Below are 18,387 nucleotides of genomic sequence, written 5' to 3'. Positions count from 1 at the left end.
TAGCTGCCCTACAGCTCAGAGTTGTAGCAGAAATAAGGAACTCTCCAAAGCCAAGCAGCATCTGAAAACTCCCGTAATAAAAGACGGTATAGTTGGCCAAAACAAGAGGAAGAGTGAGTGTGCAAGAGTGAATGTGCAGTATCGTAACTGGAAGGAAATGGGAAAAGAGTTGTCAAAACCTACTCCACTGGAATGTATGTTTAAAAAATTTAAGAAAGATTTTTCAGGGAATTATAAAGTTGTTAACCCCCCAGAGGTTAAGAACTCTCTGTGAATTAGAATGGCCCTTTTTTGGTGTTGGATGGGTGACCGAAGGAACTGTGGACTAGAAAACAATTGGCCATGTATTTAAGGGGGTGACAGTGGATGGAGGACAATCAGGGTACCCAGATAAATTCCCTTATGTTGACTCATGGTTAAACATAGCACAGACAAGACTGGCCTGAATTCAGCCCTATTTAGCAGCTTTGCCAGCAGACACAGAGTTAAAGGGGAAGTTCTAAAGGGAGCAAGAGAAGCCAGTTTTGCAGGAGCCGCCAAAGGGAACAAAAATTCTTCCTCCATATGTCCCAGCCTACCCCCCTTTACCGAGGCCAACCAGATTCAGGAGCTAACATGCCCCAAGTCTCACCCCAAAGGGAAGGATTGGAGCCCCGAGAGGCTAAGGAAGTCAGGATAGTCAGCAGTCTGTCTCAGATCTAGCTGTGCTAGAGCTATGCAAATGCCTCTTAGGAAGACACAAGAACCCATCTATTATGATGACCAGGACCACATCTGGGGGGTGGGGGCAACGGACTTTCATCTACCAGCCCTTTTCAACTACTGATCTACTAAACTGGAAACACTGCACACCTTCCTACACGGAGAAGCACCAAGCTCTTTCTTATAAATGTGAGGCAATCCATCTTTCTGACACATAATCCAACCTGGCCAGATTGCAGGCAGCTTTTCCTAACTTTGTTTAACAGTGAGGAGTGCTAGAGGATGACACAAGCAGCTCTCCGCTGGCTAGAAGCCCATGCACCAGCAGATGCAGTGAATGTTCAGGCATATGCTCAAGGTCAGTTCCCAGAAGCAGACCCCAACTGGGACCCAGAGGATGCAACTCAGCTTCAGCATTTGCAGAGGTACCGAGAGACACTTCTGCAGGGGCTAAGAGCTGGTGGAAAGAAAGCAGTTAATATAAGGGAAATTTCAGAAGTGCTTCAAGGAGCTGACGAGAGCCTAAGTCAGTCTTATGAGAGACTCTGTGGAGCATTCCGGCTTTACACCCCATTTAACCCTGAGTCTGCTGAAAATCAGTACATGGTGAACACAGCATTTGTAGGGCAAGCCCAGGGTGACATTAAGTGGAAGCTGCAGGCATGAATGCCACCCAGCTTATGAAAGTGGCCACCAAGGTGTATGTTAACTATTACCAGGGAACAAAATGGGAAAAAACAAAAGTAACAAGCTAGGTTTGCCAAGGGCTAAGTCCTTCTCTCTAGCCCAGCTCTATCTGGAAAAAGAGGGGAGCGGGAACTGGCACCAGAAGAAGAGCAAAGGAAAGGAGAAAATAAGAGTGTTAGAAAGGAAAGGGAAAAGTAAAAGTAAATGTGAAAAAGGAAAGAAGAAAGTAAAAAAGGAAATTAGAAAAAAAACAGGAAAGACAGACCGCAGTTCATGCATGGGGGCGGGGTTCATTCCATTGCCCAGCCCCTCTGGCCATGTAGGAGCAGAACTCAGGAAGGAAAAAGGAAGCAGAACGTAGGCTTAAGAAAAAGGCCGATCTGTTGACAGTAGCCCTTATAGAAGAAAAAATTAGCAATGTGAGAGGACGTGGACATGGACATAGACGTGGAAGAGGTCATGTTAGGGAGGAATTCAAGAACCAGACAAGGCTAGAAAGAAATCAACATGTGAGATGCAAAAAAGAAAGGACACTGGAAGGATGCATGTCCAGACGGTAATAAAGAGAGTAATAAAGGCTGTGGTATAAAGAAGTCACCAGCTAAAAGCTGTCGCACCTTAGAGGAACCAGATACTGATCTAATCGGGGCTGGCAGGGGCTGAAAGATATAAAAACTAGGACAGACCGAGCACCTTCTCATTAGGCTTCCAGGAGCCCATGGTCACATTAGAAGTTAAAGGAAGCAGACTTCTGCCGTATCTGGATTCGAATTTCTCACTGATGGCAAGCCGCTATATGAAGTTACAAAGGGGGAAGAAAAAGAGCCCCTCCTCTGGGAAACTGAAGAGGGGAAGGAGCCATGCCTTGTGAAAACTTGCTTATAAACTTTACAACATTACCCCATGACTGAAGCTATCGGTACGTGCTAGTGCTTGTTTGTACCTTTTCAGGGTGGGTTGAGGCTTTCCCCACGAGGACAGAAAAAGCATGAAAAGTGGCTAAAGTACTGCTAAAAGACATTATCCCCAGGTGTGGGCTGCCTCTAACTTTAAAGTCAGACAATGGGTCGGCATTGTAGCTGAAATAGTGCAAGATTTAACAAGACTATTAAAGATAAAATGGAAGTTACATACAGCCTATTGGTCGCAAAGTTTAGGAAAAGTGGAATGCATGAACGGACACTCAAGCAGCTACTGCAAATTACTGCCAGGAAATTCATCTAAGAAAGAATCAAGTTTTGCCTATGATCCTCCTCCAAGTCAGATGCACCCCCATCAAACAAACTGGGTATTTACTCTGTGAAATTTTTTTCAGTTGGCCACCCCTAAATCATAAGTCAAATTAAAGGTGATCTCCAGAAACTAGAGAAATTAACTTTAAGAAAACAAATGCAGGTTTTGGAAATAGCCATGCAAAGTGTTCATAATTTGGTACGTGAAAAAATGCCTATAAACCTGACATCCCTTTAAATCTGGTAACTCTGCTTAAGTTAAAAAGTAGAACCCAACTTCTCTAGAGCCCATGTGGGATGGGTCCCATATTATAATCTGATCCACTCCCACTGCTGTTAAAGTTGCAGGTGTTGTGCCTTGGATCCACCACAGTGGGCTGAAGCCAGCAGCTCAGGATGAGTGAACCAGCCAGCAGGACCCAAATCACCCAACCCGGCTGATCCTGAGACAAGACCAAGCTGCTGCTAAGAATGACAGCCCTGCTCTGGTCACTTCGGAGGCTGACCAGTCTATACCAGCTAAAGCTTGAGGAAACAACAAGCCCTGCTCTAGTCACACACCAGAAACTGACTAGCCTATGCATGGCTAAAGCTTGAGGACTCATCAAGCAAGTAAATGTAGTTAGAAATCTTAGGACTAGTAGTTTTTCTGTAATACCAACTGTTTTCCTACTGTTCTGTCACTATGTTCAACCTCCTGCCCCAGGTAAGGACCTCTTTTTCCTTGCTGGATATAAGTATGCTGTACATTGTTTTGCTGTGTCTCCCCCGCTTAGCCATACTAGAAGAAACACCTATAGAAATGTGTCCCCACTGTACACATACTACTTGATCAGGGAACAATATGACTAGAACCCTATTGTACTATACTTATTGTAAGTGTACAAGGACTCACTTAGAAACTTGTACTTATAATCAGAATCACCTATTCTGATTGAATAAGTACCTATTCTGATTGAATAGGTACTTATAAATTGAATCACCTATTCAATTTATGACCCAGAAAATGGCCAGCCTTATATATGCTATGACCCTAAGTCTTTACCTGGGGCTTGGTTTAAAATTCATACCTGGTCAAAGGAAGAAAGTCTTATAAGTCAAACCCAAGCCTCTCTTCCCTGGAGGAGAACTATATCCATATACTTTAATATTTGTCAATTAACATCCATAAACCCAACCTATCTCACCATCTCTGGTCCTACAGGGTACTATAGAAACTGCCAGTACAAAATTATATGTACACCCCCTGTTTGTCCCTCCAAGGCCCTAGCAATAGCTTGCTGGAACTGCACAGCGTAGTTCACTGACCAGTCATCACCAAGGCCAAAGCCAGTCTTGCTCATCAAAGTACCAGCAAAACTGGATTATAAAACAAGAACTTGCAATCCTGTAAAGCTTACTGTCTTAAAGCCAAATCTACCTATATGGACTACCAGTTACTCCATGGCATTACAAAGCTATGGTCAAAAAGCTAAAATAACTTTGTATATTATAAAAAGGACTCAAACCAAGCAGTCAGCCCAGCAGCAATTCCAAGTCTTTAAGTCATTCTTTAAACATATAAACCAGAAGTTACCACAGCCTCCTCCTTTAGCCAAAAACCTATTTGCTCAGCTGGCTAAAAACATTCCTGACAGCCTAGGCATTTCCTCGTGTTATGTTTATGAAAGGACTAACATGGAAAACCAATGGCCTTAGAAAGCAAAAAAGTTAATGTCTCAACATAACTTTAACTCTAACTGACTCTTTCCCCAAACTAACACCCATAAGTTTAAGTGTCTGGCTCTTAAAAACTTCTATTATCAGGAAATACTGTGTTGCTCATTGAGAAAAGGTGTTTACAAACCCAGTAGGAGAACTAACCTGCTTGGGACAGGAATATTATAATGAAACATCAGGAAAAACTTTATAGCGGGGCAGAAATGACTACAAAGCACTTCATCCAAATCCGTTCTCCCATTTCTCTTCTCTGAACCACACTTGGGGTCAGCTTGAATCTCCAAATACTTGGCAAGCACCCTCTGGTCTTTATTGAATCTGTGGATCATGAGCATATTGACAGTTGCCAGCTAAATGGACAGGGGCCTGTGTGCTTGGAACAATTAGGCAGTCTTTCTTCCTACTCCCACTGCAACAGGAAGAAACTTTAAAATAACCTGTTTGTAATAAAGTTAGAAGGAAAAACAGCTGGGCATGGTGGCTCACGCCTGTAATCCCAGCACTTTGGGAGGCCGAAGTGGTTGGATCACGAGGTCAGGAGATCCAGACCATCCTGGCTAACACGGTGAAACCCCGTCTGTACTAAAAATGCAAAAAATTAGCTGGACGTGGTGGTACGCACCTGCAGTCCCAGCTACTTGGGATGCTGAGGCAGGAGAATACCTTGAACCCGGGAGGCAGAGGTTGCAGTGAGCTGAGATCGTGACACTGCACTCCAGCCTGGGCAACAGAGCAAGACTCTGTATCTCAAAAAAAAAAAAAAAAGGAAAAAAAGAGAAAAAAAATGCAGACATAAAGAGAAATATAAAAATTGAACATTAAAAAAACACAGATTGGCCCCCTGAAAAAAATAATTCAATACTCTAGGCCAACTACCTGGGCACCAGATAGGTCATAGGAATACCGCACTCCTATTTACATGCTTAACCGCATCATAAAGTTTCAGGCAGTACTTAAAATAACCACGAATGAAACAGCAAATGCATTAGATTTACTAGCCCAGCAAACCACAAAAATAAAAAAACGCTATCTAGCAAAGCAAATTAGCTTTAGAGTACCTCCTAGCCCAGGAAGGAGGAATATATGAAAAGTTCAATCTAACTAATTGCTACCTGGAAATTGATGACAATGAAAAGACAATTATGGAAATAACTGCAAGAATAAGAAAATTAACCCATGTTCCAGCTCAAACTTGAAAAAAGTGGTCTCCATATTCTCTTTGGAGGCTGGTTTTCATTTTTGGAAGGATTCAAGACTTTAACAGGTGTGGTTTTAGCCATACTAGGAAGTTGCCTAATCCTCCCTTATCTCTTACCTCTCCTTGTTAGAAACATTCAATCAACTATAAAGACAATAGTAGCTAGGCAAACTACCACTCAGCTAATGGCTCTCCATAAATATCAAACTTTGTCTAAAAAAGAAAACTTACCTCTTCAGGCAGAACTAAATAATAATGATGCCTTCTATTAAACTTCTCTCATAAAAGGCATCAAATGGGGGAACTGAGGCAGAAATTTAAAAATAATAATAATACTGCATTTATTCACTCCAAGAAAAGTAAAAGCTAAGGTCCAGAATGTGGCAAGGCAAGGATTAAAGAGAAAAAGAAAAGAACAAATTTTCCTGTGCCTAACAGGCTCACTTCAAGGACAGAAAAAAGATAATGCAGTCCGAATAGCCACGGCCAAAGGAATGGCCTCCAGACAACCCCCTTTCCAGAGCAAGGCTGAAGGAAAAAAAAAAGAGAAAGATTCTTTTACTGTTACTCTTTTCCCCGGCTTGTTAAGCATTATTATGTTTTACAAAAGTCTGTATTTAGCCAGTTCTTGTTTTACTGTCAACGCAGCTACAAGGTCACTAGCTCTGCAGGGTCACAAGTTATGTTATGCTATAGATTATGCGACCCGTCACTGTATGATTAACTACTTTTGTTTTGCTTCTGTAAGACCGCTTATAAAAACCCTGCTCTGTCTTTGTTCAATGCTCAGGTTTTTGGATGTGAGTCCACTGAGCCGGTGCATACCTAAAATAAACAATCCTCCTGTTCTCCATATCAGTCTCTCCGGTCCTCAGTTTCCTGCAACAATGCCACAGAAGTTTCCGGCCAGAAAATTGATCCCCCACCAAAGATCCTGAAACAATTTTTGCTTAGGCACTGCATATTTTGGAAGGAAGATTCAACAGTATTAGAATGTCATTAGTTTACAAGTTGAGTTTGACTCCAGTATAGATGCTATCTGATTGTGTTCTGGAGATAGAAGTTTATTGCAAAGAATAAACAAAAAATCCTTGAAAATTAAGGAGAAAAATAGAGCAAGTTCTCATATCATATGTTTTCAGAACTTGGAAAGTAAAATTTTGTGGAATTGACTTATGAATAGTCTGAGACCAATGGAACACAAGTTTTGCAAAAAGAATAAAACATATAAAAATGTACTGCACAGTAAAAGCAGCCAGTGTGTAAGAGGAGGTGCAAGCTTGTTGTGTCTCACTGGAGACTGATGCTCACAAATACATAGCAAAGACCTTGTCTCTCAACGTGTTTGATTCAATGCAGATCTGGCATTTTCACATGTGTAGGAAGGTCATTTAATACTCTAGCAAGATTATCTTTGGCTATGGTCATGGATGAGCTCTTTCCTGACTCAAAATACATTGTAACCTATTCTTAGGGCTCACAGTGTGTTCCCTGTTGATTTGAGACGTTACTGCTGAGACCAAAAGTTTATAACCTGTTATTGATCCCCTTGCTGGGTTAGAAAACCTTGAGGACAGTGCCATATTGTTTCAGTAGTGTTTTCAGTTGGTGACTTTCCTAGTACAGATGTAGCTGAGGGACTCCTCCTTCCTGCCACAGGTGCAGAGCTGTTAAGAGTTTGAAAACAGTCCAGGGAGGGACCAACAGTGTAGGAACTCTGGGATGAGCTACTACAAAGTGGGGTACTCTTACCCTGTACCCCATTCTGACCCAGCCAAAATTCAGCACACTGATTTAAAATGTCAACTCACATAAAAAGTGTATACCCCCTTTACATTTATCGAATTTATTTATTTAAACAGTGTAGCTAGATTACTCATGAGAACTGGGATATTAGAAAAAGCCAGTTACCATTTCAGATTATTTCTTTGTTAATCATTTTTATGTCATATAATTATCAGATGTTCACCAATGTAAGAAACTTAAATATGTGGGTATTTTGACAATAACTCAGAAGACACACCTGTTTTCATTAAACCAATATTAAATTAGTGTTACTTATTTAAAAAGTATGTAAACAAAACTTATTCTGTTTTAGGCTGGGCTGATAGTTTTATATAATTCTTCTTGTCAAATCCTAACACCTTAAATCACTTATCAGACACAAATATTAAACTGTTTTACGAGTAAACCCAGAAAAAACATATGGTGACAATTCTGAAAATGTGTTCATTTTCATTTACTAATAATTTTTAAAGCAATTTATTTTTTGAAGATGTACTTAAGTCATTTGACTAAAAGGCATTTGGGTTAATTACTATATATTTTCTATGAGGGTCCATTTATTCTTAAGGAATTTCTGGCCAGCGACACCAGATTTTTGACACAACATAAAACATAATATAGTCACGTATACATAAACACATCCACATGTACAAAGATCTTAAAGCTTTAATTTTAGGATTTTAGTCATAACATAGTAATACAAACTCACTAGTTGGAGAATTGAATCAAAATTCTGTGGGTTTTGTTTTGTTGTCTTTTTGAGATGGAGTTTCACTCTTGTCACCCAGGCAAGAGTGCAATGGTGCGATCTCGGCTCACTACAACCTCTGCCTCCCGGGTTCAAGTGATTCTCCTGCTTCAGCCTCCCAAGTAGCTGAGACTACAGGCATGCACCACCATGCCCAGTTAATTTTTGTATTTTTAGTAGAGATGGGGTTTCACCATGTTGGTCAGGCTGGTCTCAAACTCCAGACATCAAGTGATCTGCCCAACTTGGCATCCCAAAGTGCTGGGATTAAAGGCGTGAGCCATCATGTCCAACCAAAATTCTGTTTTTTATGCTACATGATATTTGTACATATTGATGAAGGTATGTATGATATTTTGTTGCATGTATAGAATGGGCAATGAGCAACTCGGCATTTAGGATATTCATCACTATGATCATTTATTATTTCTATGTGTTGAGATCATTTCAAGTCCTCACCTCTAGCTGATTTGAAATGTACATTATTGAAAACTATACTCACTCTACTCTACTATCAAACATTAGAACTTATTACTTCCATTTGGCCGTGTTTGTACCCATTCTCCAATCTCTCTTCACCCCTATACATACACACATCTTTCCCAGCCTCTGGTGAATAGTAATATGCTCTAACTGGGATCTGTTCACATGGCTAAACTTTATTTGCTCCAATAGGTAATCTAATGAAGGCTATGGACTAAATTTTGTGTAAAGCAATATACATGACAGTTTTGTTTTTTAGAAGCCATTTTTATTTTTTCTTCCCTCCCCCCACCTTTTTTACTTTTAAATGACTTTAGCATTAAATTTCCAATTGTTTATATTTTAATGAGGACTGACTGAATTGTACTTTAAAAAATCTCCATATACCCTTGAATTAGTAACACATCTATCTTTTGTTTGATGGACTGGTTTGCTTGATTAGCAAACATAGGTATATTCCTTGGCTTTTTCCTTTTGGTCTCTATGTGGCAGAAAAAGCGAAAATTTTATGCTGGACAGAATTACCTTATATTATTGCTGTAACATCAAGATTTTGACCTGTTTGATCTGCCAATCTAAACTTTAAAAATAATTCTTTAGTTCTATTTTGTTTAGATCATTAATTGTCCAATTAAGTGTTTTATCCTTGTAAACAGTTGTTAGGCAAATTTTTATTTATAAAAGGTGTCTAGGTTGTTGGTTACCATGGAGCTGTTTTATAAAGCCATTAGTTTGAAAGCATTTTAGGCCTCCTTTTTAAAAAACCTTGGCTAGAATACCATAAGCAGTGAGTTTTATCTCAATAACAGTAGAAAAGCAAGCAGATACAGAGTAGGCAGGAAAAAAATAGAGAGAGAACCTAGAGTACTCCATACGTTAACTCTATAGTTGTGAGTTTTTAAAATAGTAACCATTTAAGCCCCAAATTTTTCCTGATGTAATTTTGCCTATTTATTTTAAGATGTCCAAAAGAAGGGTCATACTATGTAGCCATGAGGAGTCCAAAAAACCTAGCATATCTTAATGTTTGAGAATCCCATTCTGTTTCTTATTAATATCTAGAAAGCAAAGGAAATTCTATAAATCTTGTAAGAAAAAGCCAGGAGTTTAGACCAGTTTTTAGATAGTGGAAACTAACCTAGTGTCACTTTTTAGAAACAAGCAAGGGGGAAATGTCAAACAAATTCAAAGGAAATCAAGATAAAAACCTTCATATAAATTATAACCTTGCTGTATAAATCAAACAAAATATTAAACTATGTGTGCAAACCAGAAATAAATGCTTCACAAACAGAAGGTAAGTTCAGTAGAAACCAAGAGTACAGAATCCAGAAAGATATTTGTCTTCATAGCAGAAAGGACTTACCAGAAATGCCAAAAAAAGCTTTCATTATGCTAGGAGGGATATATGGTCTTTTATTAAAGGAGACTTATTCAAACAAGACCTCAACAATACCAAAAATCATGTATCAAATAATAGAGGCTTAAACTGAAAGAAGACTCACCAGGGCAGAAAGGGTGACGTATAGAAGCAGAGCACTAAAGGGTATAAAGTGAAGATTGCATGCATGCTCCAAGAATCACCAATTCCTTCCAATAGCAAACTTTTCAGGTCCCATTTATGACACCATATGTGTAAACCTAAACAACAAACAAAGAGTCTCTAAAGTAAAAAATATTTACTTGAGAATAAATCATTGTAATGAGAATGTAAATGTCATAGTAAACCATTTGCATATTAATAGAGGTAAAGAAGAACAAATTTTTTTAATGTGGAGGATTACATAATTGTTTTTGAATTAATTATCCTTGGCTACAAAGATCAGTAACAAGGGTGATGAGTCTGAGGTTAGACCAGCAGTTTCTGGGCCAGTGTCACTGCAGATGTCTTTTCCGTGTAAGGCTGCAATGGCCTTTGTGCAAGGTTGTGGTTTTTGAAGTATTTTCTGATAGTTTTTGTTATCAGACATATAAACATGACAGTCCTCTCGTGATGGCCTTCTTGGCTCTATTTGTCCAGGTTTTCTTAATCTTAGTGACACCATTTTGATTCTGATACCTTCCAGAGGGGTATGGTGTACACGAGAGCAATATGCCTTTTGTTTAATTTTGCTGTCAATGTTAAAGTTCTCTAATACAGAGTATATTAAGAATAAGAAGGAAATATAATTAACCAATATTTATATTTAAATTTAAAGATTATCCTGGCCTTTATCGGGAACCTAATAAGATCTGATTTATTTCAGCATGAGTGTGCATAAATTTTACATCAGATATAGTGTCTATGTGATGTGAATATTGTAAGATTGTTTGTTTTGTTAATTTGGTCATTTTAAAACCATATTAAATGAAAATAAAACATATGGGACGCTTTAGCTTTAATCCCCATCAGAGACATACAAACAAAAATATAAACAATGTAATCCATTCAAACTTAGCCATTAATATAAGTTGAATTTCATTCTACTAATAAAACAATAATTTACAATTCAAACTTTATTCATTAATTCAAAAAATTACAGAAGGAAAAATTACAATATTAGATCCTAGAATAAAATATTTGATGATTACACATGCAAAATAGCATAATTTAAAAATTCTTAGTAAAAAGGAAAAATTCTGCAAATATACTAATCAACAGAAAATATTAGAAGTATTTCAATAAAGGTAAAGTTAAAAGATGGAGTGGACTGGCCTCTGACAATTCACCACTGTGTGAGATGCCTGAGTAGGAACCCAAACAAGGAAGAAGAGGAAAAACAGGAAAGAAGCTGATTCAAAGAATCTGAATTGTAGTTATTCACAGATGACATGGATATAAACTAGAAAAGCAAGAAAATCTATTTTAACTTTCAGAACATGAACTGTTAGAATCACAACATCCAGAAAATTGGGTAAATGCATGGTCAACATACTACTCTTCAGTAGTAATAATGGATGAACAACAGGAATAACAACAGCATAACATAGATAATCAACATCTATCTTGATTATCAAATGTACCAAAATATACATTTACAAGACATGTCTAGGCCTGCGAAAATTCATAAAACTTTACTGAATGACACAAAAAGACATGTTTTAAGACAAATAAAATCGTTGGATCAAAAAAGGTAGTAAAATAAAGATCTTTATGACACAAATTCAGTGCACTTTAAACCAGAAATCAACATAAAAAGTCTGTTATGTATTAATCAAGAGAAAAAATTATATTAAAAGGAAACAAAATGGAGGGCTTGTCAAGTTTGATAGAAACTTATATGTATAATATGGTTTGGCTATGCCCCCACGCAAATCTCACCTTGCATTGTGATAATCCCCATGTGTCACGGGCAGGGCTAGCTGGAGATAATTAAATCATGGGAGTGGTTTCCCCCATACTGTTCTCATGGGAGTGAATAAGTCTCACGAGCTCTGACACTTTTATAAATGGGAGTTCCCTTGCAAAAGCTCTCTTGCCTGCCACCATGTAAGACATGACTTTGCTCCTCATTTGCCTTCAGCCATGATTGTGAGGCCTCCCCAGCCATGTGGAACTGTGAGTCAATTAAATCTCTTTCCCTGATAAATTACCCACTCTCAGATATGTCTTTATTAGCAGTGTGAGAACAGACTAATACTATGTATTATCTTAAACTTCAAAATGCATCAAATACAAAACATACACCAAACAATATGACCTTAATACTATTTAAAACAAAATAAACAATGACTCAAAAAATTGACCCAAAAATGAAAATTAACGTCACACATAGAACCCCAGGCTTACATATAGTCAAAGAAATAGGAATACAAAAGAAAATATGTTATTTTCACAACTTAAAAAAGAGTGTGTAATTATCCTGGTATGGAGGCACGTGCCTGTGGTTCAAGCTACTCAGGATGCTGAGGTGGGAGGATCACTTGAGCCCAAGAGATTGAGGCTACAGTGAACCATGCTCATATTGCTGTACTCCAGCCTGGGTGACAGAGTGAGATCCTGTCTCAAAAAACCAAAAAAAAAAAAAACCTAAAAGAATGTCATACTAAGTATAGGTTAAAGCAGAAGGGAAAGCACACATTTTTGGTGGGAGAGACTATCTTTACAGCTTTGTGAAAGGCATCTTGCCAGAATTTATCAAAACATTTGGCCCCACACTCACACTTCAAGTTGCCCAACCCAGAAAAAACCTGACATCTGCCATGAGGTTACCATGCCCACAGAATCCACCGTGACATTCTTTATAATAGTAAAAACTGTACATTGATTTTGCATCCTGAGACTTTGCTGAAGCTGCTTATCAGCTTAAGGAGATTTTGGCTGAGACAATGGGGTTTTCTAGATACACAATCATGTCATCTGCAAACAGGGACAATTTGACTTCCTCTTTTCCTAATTGAATACACTTTATTTCCTTCTCCTGCCTAATTGCCCGGGCCAGAACTTCCAACACTATGTTGAATAGGAGTGGTGAGAGAGGGCATCCCTGTCTTGTGCCAGTTTTCAAAGGGAATACTTCCAGTTTTTGCCCATTCAGTATGATATTGGCTGTGGGTTTGTCGTAGATAGCTCTTATTATTTTGAGATACATCCCATCAATACCTAATGTATTGAGAGTTTTTAGCATGAAGGTTGTTTAATTTTGTCAAAGGCCTTTTCTGCATCTATTGAGATAATCATGTGGTTTTTGTATTGGTTCTGTTTATATGCTGGATTACATTTATTCATTAGCATATACTGAACCAGCCTTGCATCCCAGGGATGAAGCCCACTTGATCATGGTGGATAAGCTTTTTGATGTGCTGCTGGATTCGATTTGCCAGTATTTTATTGAGGAAGAAAACCTAGGCATTACCATTCAGGACATAGGCATGGGCAACGACTTCATGTCTAAAACACCAAAAGCAATGGCAACAAAAGCCAAAATTGACAAATGGGATCTAATTAAACTAAAGAGCTTCTGCACAGCAAAAGAAACTACCATCAGAGTGAACAGGCAACCTACAAAATGGGAGAAAATTTTCACAACCTACTCATCTGACAAAGAGTTAATATCCAGAATCTACAATGAACTCAAACAAATTTACAAGAAAAAAACAAACAACCCCATCAAAAAGTGGGCGAAGGACATGAACAAACACTTCTCAAAAGAAGACATTTATGCAGCCAAAAAACACATGAAAAAATGCTCACCATCACTGGCCATCAGAGAAATGCAAATCAAAACCACAATGAGATATCATCTCACACCAGTTAGAATGGCCATCATTAAAAAGTCAGGAAACAACAGGTGCTGGAGAGGATGTGGAGAAATAGGAACACTTTTACACTGTTGGTGGGACTGCAAACTAGTTCAACCCTTGTAGAAGTCAGTGTGGCGATTCCTCAGGGATCTAGAACTAGAAATACCATTTGACCCAACCATCCCATTACTGGGTAGATACCCAAAGGAATATAAATCATGCTGCTATAAAGACACATGCACACGTATGTTTATTGTGGCATTATTCACAGTAGCAAAGACTTAGAACCAACCCAAATGTCCAACAATGATAGACTGGATTAAGAAAATGTGGCATATATACACCATGGAATACTATGCAGCCATAAAAAATGGTGAGTTCATGTCTTTGTAGGGACATGGATGAAATTGGAAATCATCATTCTCAGTAAACTATCACAAGGACAAAAAACCAAACACTGCATGTTCTCACTCATAGATGGGAACTGAACAATGAGAACACATGGACACAGGAAGGGGAACATCACACTCTGGGGACTGTTGTGGGGTGGGGGAAGGGGGGAGGGATAGCATTAGGAGATATACCTAATGCTAAATGACAAGTTAATGGGTGCAGCACACCAGCATGGCACATGTATACATATGTAACTAACCTGCACATTGTGCACATGTACCCTAAAACTTAAAATATAATTTTAATTAAAAAAAAAGAAAAAGAAAATGTGGCACATATACACCATGGAATACTATGCAGCCATAAAAAATTATGAGTTCATGTGCTTTGTAGGGACATGGATGAAATTGGAAATCATTATTCTCAGTAAACTATCGCAAGGACAAAAAACCAAACACTGCATATTCTCACTCATAGGTGGGAATTGAACAATGAGAACACATGGACACAGGAAGGGGAACATCACACTCTGCGGACTGTTGTGGGGTGGGGGGAGGGGGGAGGGATAGCATTAGGAGATATACCTAATGCTAAATGACAAGTTAATGGGTGCAGCACACCAGCATGGTACATGTATACATATGTAACTAACCTGCACATTGTGCACATGTACCCTAAAACTTAAAATATAATAATAATTAAAAAAAAAGAAAAAGAAAATGTGGCACATATACACCATGGAATACTATGCAGCCATAAAAAATGATGAGTTCATGTCCTTTGTAGGGACATGGATGAAATTGGAAATCATTATTCTCAGTAAACTATCGCAAGGACAAAAAACCAAACACTGCATGTTCTCACTCATAGGTGGGAATTGAACAATGAGAACACATGGACACAGGAAGGGGAACATCACACTCTGGGGACTGTTGTGGGGTGTGGGGAGGGGGGAGGGATAGCTTTAGGAGATATACCTAATGCTAAATGACGAGTTAATGGGTGCAGCACACCAGCATGGCACATGTATACATATGCAACTAAACTGCACATTGTGCACATGTACCCTAAAACTTAAAGTATAATAATAATAAAATTTTAAAAAAACACAGAAATGGGAGGAAAAAAAAAATAAAAAAATAAAAAATTGTATAGTACCCATATGTCCTAACTAAGAAAATATTCCAACACAGATCTTAAAAGCAAATATTTTAATGTATAGTACCATGATGACAGTGGCTCCCGGTGAAGACAATGATTGGTAGTGGAGGATGTGACATGGAAGGGTGTTTCACTCCTTAGTCTCAAAGCTGTGTCATTGTTAAGAATTTTACCACAAAATAAATGTAAATATTATTTACAAGAAAAATAATATTTTTTTTTACTCTTTTTTTATTATTATTATTATTATTATTATACTTTAAGTTTTATGGTACATGTGCGCAATGTGCAGGTAAGTTACATATGTATACATGTGCCATGCTAGTGCGCTGCACCCACCAACTCGTCATCTAGCATTAGGTATATCTCTCAATGCTATCCCTCCCCCCTCCCCACACCCCACAACAGTCCCCGAAGTGTGATGTTCCCCTTCCTGTGTCCATGTGTTCTCATTGTTCAATTCCCACCTATGAGTGAGAATATGCGGTGTTTGGTTTTTTTAGTTAGACTGGAGAAAAATAATATTTAATAACTAGAATTTGGCTTCAACCTCTGGATAGTTAAGAAAGTTGTCTGCTCCAAGGTCTCAGCAGAATTTTAAATTTCTTTAACCTAAAACAAAAGATGCATGAGAGTCACTCCATGAACAAGATTTCATTGAGATGGATGTGCTGTCAATGATTTAAACAACTTGCTACCATTAGATGTTTAGGTTGATTCAACTGTTTCAAAGCAATGATAGAAAAAAACACCCTTTATTATCTAAATGTAATGGAACGTTCATTTTTCACTAGTATCAGGTTTTGAATATTCTTTTCCATTGTATTTCTAAAATTATAATTACTAGTTTAAAGCCAAACTTACACTGATTCACTTGGTTTAGCTTCAAGTGCATTGCAGCATTAGGCAGACGACGTTCCTTTTCAAAAATCTTCTTTGTCCTGAATTTTCCAGCTCTTCTTGCTGTTAATACAGCACTGATGTGTGCAATTTCTTTAATCCTGGACCACGAAGAGCAGACAGTGCATCCAGATGTGGACCCTGAACAATCGCTGCAGCCCAACCCCACTGACCACACAGGACCCACTCCTTGTTGCCACCATAAGTCTGGGGTGGAGCACTGCCAAGGATGATCCCCCAAGCAGAAGCTCTTCACAGGTTTCATTTCACTGGGTGGCTGTGACATGGAGATGGGAGAGTGCTGAGGCCAGGCCCTCGGTAAACGTCAGCAAATGTGTGAGGCAGGACACTGCAGAGTCGGAGAAGATGAGCAAGTCCTAAACACGGCACTGCGGGATGGAGACAGACCCATGATTCTACAAGGAAAAGTGCCATTTCTGACTCTTCCTTCCTTTCTCTTCCTCCAGGATACTTTCTTAGGTATAATCAGTATTGACAAGTCAGTCCTGAATGCTGAGAATATTTATTTTAGGGCTTCAAATCAACACGCCCCTTCCTGTGCCAAAAGGGGAGGAACTCAGCATGTGGGAAGGATGGTCCTATGTTGTTTACTGGGACAGGAGAATTTGAGAACAAGAAACTCCAGCGTGAGACAACAGGAGCGCTGTTTCTATTGCTGTCCTCAGGACACCCTCCATCCTAGTGAAGCCCACACATTAGGTGCCTGCCTTGGGTATGTGGCTGAACTGACCCTCCCCTTCAGGTCACAAACCCGCGGGTCCTGCCAGCCCCTGGTGAGCATAGCATCACCAGGGGAGGCTAAGCAGAGCTTTTCCTTTCCAGTCTCTCTTCCATTACTGAGCCTTAACCCCAAACTACATTCTGCCTCCTTCTCCAAGCTCCCTTCCCAGAGCCAGTGCCCCCTCATCATTGCACAGTCAGTGAATGAGTAAGTAAATATGTGAATAAACAAATTTCCTTTGTGCACACGTAAGGAAGTCTAGGAATCAGGGTACAGGCAGGGTGGAATATGGAGAAAGTGTTCTGGATGACTTTGTATTAAATACATGAGTGTGGAAGTGTCAGCCACAGACATCCCATGCACAGATGGCTGTGCTTCTCCGGCAATGCACCTCTGTGCTGCTTTCTCTGCAGGACACACTCTCCCTGGTGAAGTCCACAGCAACATCCTTGAAGAACACTGGTTCCTGGACATATGGTGGGCATTCTTGTTCAGCCTGCAGCATCTCTGGCAATGTCCACAGGCAATGGTCAAGGACTATCTCCCTTTCCACTGGGAAAAGGCAGCTGTATATATTAAAAGCTCAAGGTCTGCTTGGGGTCCAGTCAAATATTCTCCAGGCTGACTTGGCATGTGCCTTTCAAATACATTCACAGAGATGCATACTCTCTAAATACATGATAAACTTTACCATGAGGACATGACACAAGGTGTGGTGTAAATATCCTGACCATTCTACAATGAGATGCTAAATGTGACTACTGACTGCTGATTCTAAAATACTTGAAAATCTATAAATAAACTCTGATCCCAGGTATTTTAATTAAATCTGTGAACTAACCACATGCAAGCAATCATGTCATGCATCTTATTAATTGTGACTATGGTCCAATGATTCCCCAATCTGAAACACACAATTCTCATCTGTGAAATTATTTAAGAATTCTTTTAGTGTGATTAAATGTTTTAGATGAACCAATAGAGAAAGTGCTTCTTTTTTTTTTTCTTTTTTTGAGATGGAGTCTCATTCTGTTGCCCAGGCTGAAGTGCAGTGGCATAACCTCAGCTCACTGCAACCTCCACCTCCTGGGTTCAAGCAGTTCTCCTGCCTCAGCCTCCTGAGTGCTGGGATTACGACCCCCAGCTAATTTTTGTATTTTTAGCAGAGATGGGGTTTCAGTATCCTGGCCAGGCTGGTCTTGAACTCCTGACCTCATGATCCACCCACCTCGGCCTCCCAAAGTGCTGGGATTACAGGTGTGAGCCACTGCACCTGGCCTAAAAGTGTTTCTTATATAACAAAATGCAATAAATAAATGCTACAGTATATTATTCATTAAAATATTATTGACCTTTCATGCAATGTTTGTCACTCTGCATAACTGATCAGACTTTATACAGAACCTGGGGTCAG

The sequence above is a fragment of the Pongo abelii genome, chromosome 8 (assembly GCF_028885655.2).
Source record: "Pongo abelii isolate AG06213 chromosome 8, NHGRI_mPonAbe1-v2.0_pri, whole genome shotgun sequence".
NCBI classification, from domain to species: Eukaryota; Metazoa; Chordata; class Mammalia; order Primates; family Hominidae; genus Pongo; species Pongo abelii.
This window is presented reverse-complemented; position numbering follows the sequence as displayed.